At 40.8% G+C, this 14,979-nt stretch overlaps 1 protein-coding gene across 2 annotated transcripts in view; it reads right to left on the bottom strand.

Annotated features, from left to right (window-relative positions):
• LOC124300591 (uncharacterized) overlaps positions 1 to 14,979 on the bottom strand; it is a 106,106-nt gene that overhangs the window by 82,761 nt on the left and 8,366 nt on the right. The window lies entirely within an intron of this gene.

The raw sequence follows: 14,979 nt of genomic DNA, 5'->3' as shown, positions 1-14,979 counted from the left end.
AATAGAAATCATTCGAAAGCAATGTAATTGAATTGGAAGTATTCATATACGGTGCCTCGTATGTATGAAAATGAACCCTTTCGACCCTTTTTACACTTTTTGACATTATCTTTAGTTACTCAATTTCAAACTTGTAGAAGCTGATTATACTTCAGAGCTACGCTGAAGAAAAAATTTCAGTAAATATAACGCACGAAAATGGACATCTACAAACGAGTCGTTGAATCGAGCATCGCTATTTCTGACTCGTCGAAACTATCTGGAATCTGTACCGTGATTGAAAATAATCAGTCAACTCGCGAAAATATAGAGACCTGAAATTGGAAGGCAAATGAGAACGAGGCTAAAGGTAGTAACGTTAAGCGTAACGAAACGAATCCAAAATATATGAGTACGTTTTGATTATCATCATGATTTACTAAACCTCAGACAATCGTTACTGACTTCATCCTCGTGAATGAGAAAACTTGTTCTTCTCGTTTTATTATCAATTGGACTGATTTTTTCAAAGAGCGAAGAGAGTGTCAACGGACGGAGGAAGGTATGAATGAAGGAGGATAGACATTTCTTACTTCGGCGGCTGCTATAGTCGAAATCCAAGGGGCGGGGACTCACTAATAACCGGCCCGTGGGGCCTACGCTCCCTGTGGTCCTAGAGCTCAAGGGGTTTTGGGTCTATAAGCACGGCCCGACGATTTGTCAAAGTAAATCAGCCCTGGTCTGACGTCTTGACCAGCAGCCTCCGTGAAATCAGATTTTTCCGGCACTGCTGCATCTTGCACTTCACTGGACTCGCGGCTTCTAGTCTTACTTCTAAACGCGGTGTTATCGAAATGTAAAGCGAACGACAAAAGGGCGCCAAGACTCACTGATGTTTGCTGAGAGAACTCACGACTTGGTAGATAAATTTGGAACAAATTTTATAAAACACTTTTTTTTCGAATACGGAAGAAGTTTTACATCCAAGAAAGCTGAAACTAGCAGCGATAATTAGCAGCCAAACGTTCTAATGTTCATTTGAATAAGGTAGTTGAGTCTGAAAATGAAAATTTTGTGAAATACCTTGAGCCCCCAATACTTTTATAGAATTTCAAGCACAAGACTGAACAGCATTTTTCTATTACGAAAAAGTTTAACAAGTTTGCCTGCTAGTTTCAGTTTCATTAAATCCATAATTTTTAACTGAAACACGTGATTGTCAACGAAATTGTATAGAACTCTCAATCTACAACTTTTTTTCAACTAACAACCAAATAAAAATAACGTATTCGCAATAAGTATCTATAAATCTTAATTTTACATAATTTAAACGGCTCTCGATGATATTTTCCCTCATACCGTAATTTTTTAATTAATCCATTAGCTCCAAAAAACAGCCCATCTTGGAAAATGTGGTACAGAAATAATTCACGATGTAAAATAAGCTAATTCTTAACGAAACTGAACAAACGATACATATCCAGTACTGAAAGAACTGCAAAATAACGCCACGTAAAACGTCTACGATGTTGCTGAGAAGTGGATTTTTCGAGTAGAAATTAGCACGGATCTCAAATATTTTTTGCACCAGACACGATTTCTTACTCACAGACGGGTGGATTAAATTTGATTTGATATACTATTCTACAAAAATTCTTTCCCAACGTTCTTGATTAAAATGCATACTTCACAAGTTGTTAAAAAAAAAAAAAAAAAATTAAAAAAAAAACGTGACACGCGTAGTAATTTATATAAAAAAAATTGTACGATTACCTAAAAGAAACGCTTCTTTCATGAGCATCTTGGAGAAACAAGGGAATGAAAGAAAAACACAGAAAATGTTTGAATCAACTCTGGATGCATGTGAAAATTCGGTTACCGGTATAGCAAAGCGCTAATGTAGTTTATACGCAGCGTGATGCCGAGTTGGTGGAATTTCTCCGGCATGGTTCGCCGGCCTCTGGCAATTCAGACGCGGGTGTTTAACACAAAATTGAAACGTGATATCGTTCTGTAGTGACCGTCGCCGTCACGAGTTATAAATTTGTGGTCCCATTCCGAGGCACATGAAACAGACGAGTTACTGTACTGATTGGATCCCAGAAGGGGGCGCGACAGGTCGATTTATCGTCGGCTCCCGGTCACACGAACCTGCCTGCAGTCGCGGAACATTTGGGGGAACGTACTCGATCTATAGGAACCGGACGACGAACGGAAAAAAGGAAAGAAAAATCAGAAGAACAAAAAGAAAAAAAAATAAAAAAAAAACAACAAGTAAATAGATTCGGAATATTTAGCCGCGTGGGCTCGCATCGCTTCCGGTATGATAATTCGACCAGCTTGCATGCTTGATTCGGGGCCATAATTCGATATGGAGACTGCTTTTTCATCGGTCAGCGGTCGAGTTACCTATAATTGAATCACCTGTAATTACGGCGATCTGTATACGCCCAGATTACGTAATTTAATGGATTGTTAGATAGGTAGAGAGAGAAAATATGCGACCGTCCCTGTGCGCTATGAACATGCGCTATAAACAAGTACATAAAATGATCGGATCGACACTTTTCGTGTTTAGCTAAGTCGATGATGTGTTTTTTCTTCTTTTTTTCTTCTCAAACTATGATTTCAGGGTTGATAAACTTGGAAGGGAAGAACACCCGTCACGGCGTTCCAACAGAGCGAAAAGAATGTGGCACGTTTCAAGGGGTTATATGGACGGTCATATAATGGATCTGTTGAGGCGGAAGGCGAAGTAACAAACTGACCGAAATTCAGAGTTCATAAAAAAAAAGCCCCGGTGCATGGCTTAATCGTCAGTCACGCTTTGCCCTCCGGAGGTCAATTAGTCGGGTAAGTTTTGCCACTTTTCAGTATTGTTATAATGATCTTGGACGTGGATATCGCAGACTAGGAAATTTCCTTTCCAGTTGTGGTTCAAGATTTGCGCCGTTTCTTTGAATTGAATATTCAACTGGTTTAGTTCGGTCAAAAGCCAGGGTCAATAATCTAATGTTATACGCGTGAAACTGTCTACTTCGGTATTCGAATTGACTTAGCCATTGGAATTTGGTTTTATGTGAGTCACAGTTTGTAAATTACTAACTTTGACCGGTATTTGTTGAAAACCAGATAAATCAAGTCATTTTTCTCTTCAAATTTAAGTGGCTGTGAACATCTTTTCGTTTTCAATCGCCGTGGGCAAGTTATAATTAAAATGTTTAGATACGCATTTTACAAGATCTCACGAAACTTGGCTAATTTTTCACTATCATTTTATTTTCCATCTTTCCCGTCGCCAGTAGGTTTGTGAAATCATTATAATTCACCTGAAACGATGAAAATTAACCGAGAAATGACGTTGATTTGAATCAGTTTGGATTCCTACCAGAATTATCTGTTTACAGAGAAATAAAAAAATGATATCGAATTAAAAAACATCAATTCGAATTTTCAGGAAATACAAAAATTTTTCGAAACTCGCTTGAATTAGAATGAATTGGACATGTGGCGATAAAAAAAATTGCAATTCATGAATTATGAAACGAACCGAGTTGGAATAAAAAAATTTATCTCAAGTAAAAAATTTGATTCAAATTAACTCAACTCAAAAAATTATCGTGTCACTCAAATATCGAGTTATTTTTCCCTCGCCTTCCCGCTTCTGCAGAAAATCATTCGTAAAGTTCAAAGCGATGAAAAGTTCCATTCAAAAAGCTTACGCCAATACTGAAAACGACGTCAGGACTAGTACAGAGTAACCTTAAGAGTATCGCAGATGATGATGAAGCGAAATTGTGGGGGATAAAATTTTGGGGAAAGGGATGAAGGATAGTCTGTTTCGAAAGTACGCCCGGGGGACGCTCTGCCGATTTTGCCATTATTCTTTGCGCGATGTTAAATTATGGAGAGTGTGAATGAAATGAGTCGATAATACCCGAACGCACATAGCTTCGGGCTGAGACGCGTTGTGACTTATAGCGGAATGGTAATGGGCCTTTTGTGCGTTGTGTAGGTGGTCGTCTGCAGGCTACGCGATAGGCGCCCGCCGACCTGGCCGACCATGACTCGTCTCTTCGCATTTCATGCCTTAAGCGTACCGGGACAATCTCTTGAAACTTGAAAATCAACCGCGCATGCGCCAAATAATTCAATCTCATTGGTCGGCGAAATCTTCCCGCAGCGATATTCTTTGTCTGCGACGCAGGCGTGCCAACGTACGCAGAATGTGTACGTTTGAATTTTCAAAGAGCATAAGCGTCAAATTCCGACCGTTATTTGAAGAATCAACTTTCCGACCCGATAACAAATGCTTCCGAAAAGTTTCCGAGTCACTACCTCAATTATTTAAGATTCTAACCTCAAAAATTCGTATCAACTACATCGCCGCCAGAAACAGTTTGACAGCTGAAAACTCAGGGTGGCGGGCCTGCTCGAACAGCCGGTAAAACTTGCGCATGCGCGGTTGACTTTCAACTTTCAAGAGATTCTCCCGGTATACGCATGTACACAAAATCGCCGGATCTTTTACCGGGCCCTAAACATCCCCAACTTTTCGTTTACACGTCACAGCTCAGGTTTGATAGTCTAGTCAAAATGGGTGTGCGTTAAAAATATTCGGGATATGGCTAGATTTTTGTGTAAAGGGGTTTTTGATCCTCAGGAAATAAAATCTAAGCAACGAAATTGAAGGTTTTTTTTCTGAGTTTCCCTCAAAAATTGCTATCGATGGATTAAAAATGAGTTGACCATCGTGTGGAGCGGAAAATGTTACATCGAATTATGTCCTCGTATGTCGGAAAGGGAGTCTCGGATTAACAAATTGAGAAAAAAGGAAAAAATCGAACTTAGTACTTCACGCACGCTCCGATATCTAACCAAAAGATTTTATGTTGGATTTTTTTTATTTCTGTTACGGTTTTAATGGCAATGAAATATTTCAGGTCCGAATAGTAAATAAGAAGAGCCGAATGCATTAATCCTGTCAGACAGTTTGAATTGCGTATAACTAATTGATCCGAATCGAACGTAATTTCTCGGACGATTGAATAATCTCAAAAACGATGGTCAATGAATTCTGAGATCCTAGAAATTAGGCGTTAGCGGGGGGGAAAAGAAACTCGTGAGAATCTATCGCCGCTATTTAGAAACGCAGATAGGTACGAGCAGCTAATGGAAAACGAAACCGCAACGATCTCTGACCAATCACTTTGTTGATTGCTTTTAAATTGATAACCAAGATCGTTATTACGGTGTTATAAATTTCCTACAATTATAACCCGAACACGCATTGCTTCTTCGAAATTCCTCAATCTCTGCTCTCGGCTTTAACCTGTGCAGTGGTCAATGACCATCACGTGCTCGCTAACGAGCCTCGCGATAACTTCGCGTATAACGCGATAATTCGATGCTTTACATTATGTCTTTTATACGTTGTTATCTATTCTAATTGTAAGGATGCGTAACAGAGGTGAAAATTTGTGAAATCTTGTTACGTTTCAGTATAACGGACCAAATTAGCGAATTACTTCGACACATCAACTCGAAGGAATCACATAGATCGTAACCAAAATTTACCTGGGTCAGAAGTTCTTGCGTTGATTTCATGCACCGAAAAAAAAATTTCCACTTCGAAAATCGGACGACTTGTACCTCGATAAAATTTAACGCAACGCGGAATGTTGTTCTTGTGTAAAGTTGAGCAAGTTTTAGTTGACTGAAATATCTTACAGCTTGTTTTAAAGGAAATGATTATATACGGATTCCCCTACCCTTTTTTCAAGACATTTCCCTTTCTGGAACCGGTATGGTAGGGACACATATTGTGTCAACGATTTTCCCCAAGTTCCTCGCTCACTTAACATTCTGCGATCAGCGTTAATTGATAAATTGTACAGAGAGCGGAATAATTTGCCGTCTAAAATTACATCCAACAGTCCATGTAACGTTCTTTGCCCACATTTATCCTGACCAACATTTCCTTCTTCCTTGTTCATGTAATTCGATTCTATATCTACGCCTTTTCATATTTCTTAAGGAAATACAAAACTATTTGTTGTTTATGTATTACCATTTCGAACAGCTGACAGCGGTTTTCAATTCATAAACATTTCTAGAGAGCAATTTTTTGCGCATTTTACACAGCATTTGAGCTTTTCTTCAAACATCGCGATCGCGACTCAGAATCCGGCATGCCAAGCTCTGTTCAAATTTTCCAAGTTGAATCTTGGAAACGATTCTCAAAACATGGAAATATTTTCTTGCACCCCAAATAGGCAAGATAATTCAAGGACGTATCCTACAGCCTTTTCCTTTTTACTCGGCATCGAAAATAACAGTTGCAACTGTGTTTCAGTGGGAAAAAACGGCGTAAACTAAAAGCCATTTGAAGTGCAAAACGACGATAGGGCGGGGCTCATTGACTCGGGCGTTAAGATAGAGGGAAAATACGGGGCAACCGTAACGGCCGAAGGGTGATTATTATAGATACGTCTGCGGCGAGTTTACGAGGCTTCTTCCTCCGTACAAGGCCTTGTTCTTCGGACTGGTTATGCATCGCGGATCATCTCTCGTTAGCTCGAGTGCGTATACCATTCTCGGTTGGTCATCGACGACTTGTTGTAATTAGAAGGCTGGAGGATTTACAGATTGTTTTTACTTTGATTTTAAGCATACTTGTAAAATTTAAAGGTGATTTTCTGAATCATACTGGAGTTACTTTACTTCTCATTTTCCGTCATTTTACTTTGAGTCTGAAAGTTTTCCCATAAGGATCAATCACAGATCGGGTGGAAAGCGATTTCATGCGATTCCAAGCGATTTTAAAGTAACTACTTTTCAAAGTCGTTTGGAATTTCAACAGGTAAATACACGTGTGGCTTCTCGTGATTTCAAGAAATCGCATACGATTTCAGGCGATGTCAAATGATTTGAAATCATTTGAAGCGATTTCTAACCAACTGCTTTCCAAAGTAACTTGCGAGTTCAACATGTGAATACACCTCCGATTTCACGCGATTTCAATCGATTACACGTGATTCCACACGATTACACATGATTTAGAGTGATTTCAAATTGACTGCCTTCCAAATGGCTTGCGATTTCACAAGCGAATGCCCCCTTGGACTAGCGCAGCGTGATATTACACAAAATTGAAAGAAAAATAACTCGGTTACAGTTCGGACAATTGCTTTCAAATCTGATACAGATGTCCAAATTAAAAATGAGAACAATTGGTATAATTGTCGTTGACCTAGTACAATTTCGATCCACAAGCCAGCACATCCTTAACCAGCTTGCGAGAGCCACGTTCAGCAGCGGATGATGGCGATGTTGATATTCACTTTACGATGAAACATGGAAAATCGAAGAACTGTCCGGAATTTAATGCCCACCGATTGCAGACGAAATGCACTTGAGAGTCTCGTTTAACAACTCGTGGGAAAAAACGGAGGGAAGGTATCGACCGAAGTCTAGTTCTAGGAAGAAGAGGACCTGGTAGCATTTCGGATTTTGTACACACGCACGCCTTGTGCAGAGGGAGACTGTAATCCATGCGTATATAGTAGAGCCGCGACTCACGTGGGCGTGAATTATGACCTGCACCGAAAATCATACGAGCCGATAAAGCGACTACCGTAATTAAGTGTCTTTAATTCAAAATAATGAGGTAGATCTTGTGAGATAGTACAGCACTCATGACCACCCACCAAGAATTCTGTCGACTGTACAAGCCCAATCTCGTTTCGAATCGATGAAGTTCTGGATAATCAAGTACCGATTACATCTTCACATGCTCACAAACCGGCTCCACCTTTGAGGTAGGTAATTAATAATTCCGTTCATTGTTTCATTAGTCTTGAAACTCAACGGCGCGAGCTTTGATACGCGAGAGAGAGAAAGATTGAGAAACATGCGTGCTGGTGGTTCATTGACAACTGTGGCAATTGGAATGTGTGACGCTGAAAATGTTTTCCATAAAGATTCTTCAGATAATGTATTGCGAAATCGTTTTTGAGTATCCCGAAGACGATAGGTAACTATCCGGCAGTCCGATAAAGCGACGAATGAAGATGAACCGATAACTCAGTCACCCCGATTACGAACATTTACGGTAATCATACGAAATTGTACGCGTCCTGTTCACTTTCAGAGAAACATGATTCTGTTGACGGATATTATATGTCCAGTACTCTTTGTATACAGACGTTAAAGGTCCAGAAATGGGGCCTTTGTTGTACCGCACGAAGTGCTCAAACTCTATTGGACCAGAAGACAAAGAAAATTGATATTCATGGCGCCACGAGGGACGTCATGCCGCGGAGTTGAGAAATTTTCTTGGCTGGTTTTCGAATAACTGGACACAGGACGAAGGTGGATAACCCGAAGACCCGAGAACAATTTCGTGTGACCAAAGCACTCCTGGAAGGTACATATTTTTCAACCAACAGTGAAACAGTTACTTGGGTTGAAAGTTCTCGATTCCATAGGACTACGAATTCGAGTTCCAAGTTATCAAAGAAGGTCTCAAATTCCTAACATTTATTTTTTTTTTTTGTTTTGTCACTTTTTTTTGTGTAAAGTGCACCGTGAAACGTGTCCGCAAAGATGTTATCCGTCGCGCAGCTTCAGAGAGAAAGTGTAAACAAAGTAGCGGTGCGTCCCGACACGACATCGCTTTGCTGAGATCCGACTGCGGCTACTGCAGAGAGCGGAAAAAAGGCAGATGTTCCACCTCAATATTGAGTATACTTTTCACGTCAATTTTGAAGAAAAACCTCGAACAGCAGGAACAGAGGTTCAAGTTCAGTCCACGACTCCACAACATTATGCTTTCGAAGATGAATACTCTGGCAATAAAATGCAGAAGCCAAGTTTTCAACCCGAAAACATCTTGGATCTGACAATATAACCTTAAGTCAAAGTACTGAGCACTATTTTGTCATCGACAATTCTCTGTTTCGATCTTTGACGTCTAGGAGCAATTGAAACCATTGGTTAACTGGCATTACAAAAGTGAAGACCATGAAACCTTCGATCTACGGCTGTGACGAATAGCCATTTTTTTTTTGTCATTTTATGACTGATATAAAATTTGGTAGGTTTTCTTACATCTGACAATGATCACTCGTGTGATCAGATTTCCGGCTTTCACTATGACTAATGTGGCTGAATGCGACATTGTGTTCCAAATATTACCCACTACACAATTCATCCCAACGTGTTGCGAAACCGTAATGAGTTTCAGGTGTCGAGTTATAAATTTCAAAGCATAGAGTGTGCACGCGTTAATTTTCTCCACGAATGATATTTATTAGAATTTTTGTCATGCTGACCATGTTCTGGCGGTTGTGTGGGCGATATTTAGAACACGGTTTTGCGCTTTTTAATAAACGAGCAACATATTTTCGGACTCAAATGAAACCCTGCCGTTTCCAATTTTCGATAGATAAATCGAGTCCTGCTGGTTTCACGGTTCTTAGAATAAACTCAGCCACGCGCAAGCAGATTGAACTATAAGTGAAAATTTTGAGGACAGCCCGAGTTTTCCTCCCTGAGAATTTCAGTACCTATTTGCGTTTCACTGACGATGGCCATGAATCCAGTCTCCGCGTGACGTGACGCAAAAGGTACGTCACAGTAGTGATATTGTTTGATAAGTTTATTTTGGTCAGGTCGAGTACTGTTCATCGATGGCCGATAACGCCATGTGCGATAAATGTCTATTTGAAGTAGGTGTCGCATGCTTGGTGTTACAATTGTCGATAAGAAGATTATACTATAGGCGTTTTGGTGAAGCAATCATGGCACGATCACGTATAACTCATAAAACACGTACGACTTCCTCAATTAGGCAGTCATAAATCTTCAGAGCCGAGCACGCCGATCGAAGGTATTAAAAACTACGCACAGTCGACTCTAAACTGAAAATAAATTTGACCTGTTTATAAACGGTCACTCTTTAATCACAGCCAGCGTGTGCCTGCTACACGAAATGCGAATTGCACAATTTGTTTTCTACAAAGCGCAACGGGGAACAACTTGGGAGGCGCTTCCAAGAGGGTTCTGCGTGAGGAAACGTCGGAGAACTCTCGTCTCTGACTCATTGTCAGGGGCCAAGCGATATCCAACCCAAACAAAACACGTTTTACGAAACGACCAATTCTAACGAAGTCAGTGTCCAACCCTCGATCGTAATTATCCTCGAATTTAATCACCCTGACATTTATCGAGGCTATTTCTGTCAATGGTGATGGATTTATCGAAACTCCACTTTGTACCCTGTACGAGGTGCGTGCCATCGTGAAACGGAACACACAAGCTTAAAAAATTAACGCCAAGCCGTCAAACATTAGGAAAAATGGTTTGATTTTCCTGTGGAAGCAGCGATCGACTGCATTTCTTCTTTGTCCAGAATGCCTGGAAGCTATAAAGTGTGATTCAATCGCTACAAGTGTCTGCCTATCCATTCCGTCAGACAAATAATCAAGTGAAGCAGATTGTGCAAGATTACGGTGACTCAATATTGCGAGATTTGGAAGAATCCGGATTAAATGTTATTTTTTCGGGTCCAGTAGGCAATGTACGGAATACTAAAGTTATTGTTGATTAGTGAAATTTCAGCGTGAAAGTAGGCAGGTAGAAGTTCTTGGAAGCGAAATGTTTTTTTCATGAAAGTACAATGAATAAGCAAGCGTAAACAAACGTGAAGTTTGAACGTTCAATTTGTTAATCGAAGCCTACGATAATCCGTGAGAAAATGTTGGTTCCTAATGTGTAGAAACAGGCCAACTACCATATGCGCATCCCCCGAAGCCATTGATTTTTCATTTAACGTATTTTTTCAATACCTCGGAAGGATTTACGACACACTAATTTGTAACGCTTCAAATGCCTCACGGTGGGACACAACACTAGGATCAGTAGATTCATTGCCTAAAAAACGAGCGTTGAGTTTCCAGAAAAAAAAGGCGCCTTCTTTCAGCGCTGAGAAACCCATTCGTCACGCATAAGAAATCAGATGAGTTTACGAAGAATTTTATTTTTAAACATAGCTCGCGTACACAAGCAGCAGCCGAGTAAGTACATACCGTCTTAGAAGTGTAAAAAAAAAAAAAAAATACATCATATAAATGACAATATTGATCCTAAGCCCTGGGGACAGAATTCCAGCCTCCCATCCGTTCAACAGAGAGCACTGACGCACGAATATTTTGTCCGTGCCACCCGAAGTCATACTATGACATAAGTGTAAAGCCGTCACTTCGTGCCTAGGCATACATACCTACCTATCTACCTACCTGACTAACTGCCTCAGTACCAATAATTCTCTTTATAACTATACGTCAATGGCTATCGCCCAATGGTCATAACGGAACCCAAATACGAAAAACATGTTGGGTACTTGCGGTAATGCTCCATGTGGACCTCAGCCGACCTACATATGGGTAAAGGTCCGAGCCACGGGAGGTTCCCTTCTATTGTTTCTACCAGGAGACCTTCTCAGGATCGAAGCGACGCTCATTTAGTCACGCGAGTGTTTCGCACCTCGAGTTTCACTAGAATCCACAAAATACATTCTCCGTCTGCTTCTGTTTACACCAGCATCAAATACCGAAGCGAAATTCACGGAAGTAATCCACTAGACAGAAGTTTTTTCGTGTTTCAATAGTCATGGAATGAGTCATTGAGGTCTACCCTGGATATAATTTTAAGCAAGACTAAAAACAAGAACTTACTCTTTGGAATGACCTGAAATTTACTCTACGTTCATCGCAATAGCATTCACCAATATCGAGGATTATGAATTGATTTTTCACGAGAAACAAACCATTTTACTATTTATATATATTGAAAAATTGTCTGTGTTCATGGTTTATAATTATGCAGTTGAACCGTGAACTACCCATGATACGCATAAATAGATACCTGAGATATTTATATTCCATTCTAAATTGGAAAGGACCAGGCAATTGTTTTTATCCAACCAAGGAAAGCGACCGAGTTCTCAATCTCGGCCGTATCACGGAACTTTATTCTCAGTTTGCAGTGAATGCGAATCACGAAGAACCGATAAGTCTGTAAACAAAACATGATTGATAAACATTATCAGTCAGAAGTGTGTCTAAAATGTTTCGAAATTCCGACAGTACAGACACTTTCGTATGATACCCTGAAGAATGGAACTAAAAGTGACTCAATTCCACATGAAAACTGATAATGTGGATTTCGTATCGTCGACGACACCAAATTAGTGGTGAACTGATCAAAGACTGTTGCCGATACCTTTCAAAAGTAAAAATTCTACCATGAATCACCGGCGTGGATTGAAAATCGTCGGAGGAATGGTGAATGGCACTGCAAGTCTCTCTGTACCGATACGAGGGAGGATGATGGAAATACGAGGTACCCATTTCATCTTTCCACGAGGCGTCGATGTTTCTGGAAATATCATAGCGTAGTATAGAGTGATCTCGGGGTGGGGGCACCCGTGAATGAAACTAACCACGCGCTCTGAATGGACCCGAGGGAGCCAGGAGCGTGGTGAGTGTATTTCCGACGGTGTTTACACAGAGAGACGGCCGCGCAAAGATCACGCGGGATTTGAAACATAACAGAACCCTCTACACCTCCGCACTTGGCGTAGGGGTGGCTACGGAGGTGGTGGCAGTACACTCTTTGGCCACAGGGCCTCGTCTAAATACCATCTATTTCGGGCCACACGCGGTTTCACGATTCTGTGATTTTAGAAAGCTAGATAGTTTCGACCATAGAAATAGCCACCACTGTATCACCATCGGAGTATTACCCAAAAGATTCGGGTACTTTGTCTGTCTCCTTCATCCGTTGCAACAATCAACACTTGAGTGGTTTTTCCCCATTCTTCAAAGCATTTTGGTCACAAAATATGCAGCATAAAACTAGCCACCTCCATCACTACCGAAGTTATAATGTTCCCGAAGGGATTTGAACACTTTGTGCTCTTTTCTTCATCTCCCAGAGAAGTCCTTTTCGAAGGACTTTTCATCAGTCTAATTAATCGCACCGTGCCACAACCTGCGGTTGGTTCGAGTCCATGCCGTAATGATTCTACGAAGATGAGAAACTACCATTGAAGGAAGCTTTTCACTGAGTGAGAACCTGTTACATTAGAAATCCATTGGTCCCCAGCTCATTTGCGCGTTTATCTATCAAAGTTGACTCTTGTGAGAAAACTACGCCCAGTTTCGCCGAGGCTCATTAATCTTATAATTATGTGCTCTCTCTCCGATTTGCAGGCTTGGAAATTGAATGTCGCAAATCAACATTTGCGAATGTTGCGCGATGTTGTGTCCTGATTTAACGTGTTATCCGGTCGCTACCTTTCTCCTCATTTCGATTTTTTTAATGCCCCGAACATGTCTCGGAAACGCTGAACGAGAGTGAAACTGATTGTGAGTAAAATTTTATCTACGCATATTTACTTGGATCATACTGCGGCGCTGTTCCCACAATCATCATACTTCGTCAAATTCGGTTGCGCGTGATGCGAACGGTTAAACTTATTTGTTCTTGCCTCGGTCAGTGTTCGTCTCACAGACGTGACACGCACGATCGAGTACGTGACCGATTTCAGAACGACCGGTACGTAAAGCTTGGAAGGTTTCGTCTTCTGGTACTGCGATGCAACTGCAGCAGTTTAAACACGATAACCGTGTAACTCATCGGATGAATTGAAGCTGTTCAAATCATGCGTCTGCACGCAACATGAAAAGGATAGACATGAGGACGCGGTCGGTATGAAGCGACTATTTATGTCCTGAAGCACGAAATTCTCTTGAACACGAGAAAATGAATTACAATACCTGTTTCACGGAGAAATGAGAGGGGAAAAAAACTGTCCAACACAACGTCTTATCCCACGGCTTACACTGTAGAAATATATCACTCACGCGCTGTTATCTTGTTTTAATGAAATTTAGGCATGGTTCTGACACGAGTTACATGGTTTCGATACGGTGTTACTCATGTGTTAGAACACAGCTTGACTCAAAGACGGACACGTTATGTGGTAACGATGTGGTAAGCATGGTAGTATGCGCATAAGCTGATGAGAAACCACGATATTCGTCCCATAATAATTTGAAAGGATGAGGTTGAATTTTCATGGGATCCTTATGCGGCGAGTTATCCGAGAACAATTCACGAGGTACATAGGCAAAGAATACACTTGACGAACGTCACTGAAAGATTAATAACAGTGAATCCGGTACTCGTCAACCACAAAGACAACGACCCTAAAAAATCTGGACCTAGAGTGAAATCAATGGTAAATAAAAAACGAATAATATCGAAGAACTGTCAAGTGTCAAAATTGACCCAAGGTACCAAGAGGTACTCTACAAGCCACGGTTTGAAAATTGCAAGATTTGATGAAGTCGACGAGGCTGAAGGATCAATGCTTAATTCACACGATGGCAATTCACGCTGTGAAAGTTTCTTGGCAGGTAGAACTGCGCTGATTTTGAATGACCGATTACTTCTACAGAAGTACCAAGCAAGGTCAAAAGTCTATCAGATATTTGAAAATGGCAAAGTTTGTACAGAGTTTGCCGACTCCTGACACTCACTTAGCCTAGTGGGCTATAGCTGAGGGACACATATCCATCTCGTCGGTAATAGCTACTGTCGAGTTGCGTCGGTGAAGAATTCGAGAGATTTTTTGCGTCGAGGAAGAGATACCGATTTCTTGAAGATTTTTGAAATCAATGATCGAAAATAACTCATGCATCGCTGAACGGTCTCTTCGTGTTTGATTACACGAACGTATCATGGGAATATTGTGAATATTATGAAGCCGGTTCCGCATTACTTGTATTAGTCGGGGAATGCGCAAATATTGGAGTACTTAACGAACTTTTAAGAGTATTTATATTCGACGAACCTCCCGCACAACTTATTATACCTTATTTGGCGAGCATTCGCACTCGAGTTCATTCTCCAAATTCTTCAGTTCTTCTT

This window comes from Neodiprion virginianus, chromosome 3, assembly GCF_021901495.1.
Source record: "Neodiprion virginianus isolate iyNeoVirg1 chromosome 3, iyNeoVirg1.1, whole genome shotgun sequence".
Lineage (NCBI taxonomy): Eukaryota > Metazoa > Arthropoda > Insecta > Hymenoptera > Diprionidae > Neodiprion > Neodiprion virginianus.
Note: the sequence above shows the minus strand (reverse complement) of the source record. Positions and strands in the feature narration are given on the sequence as shown.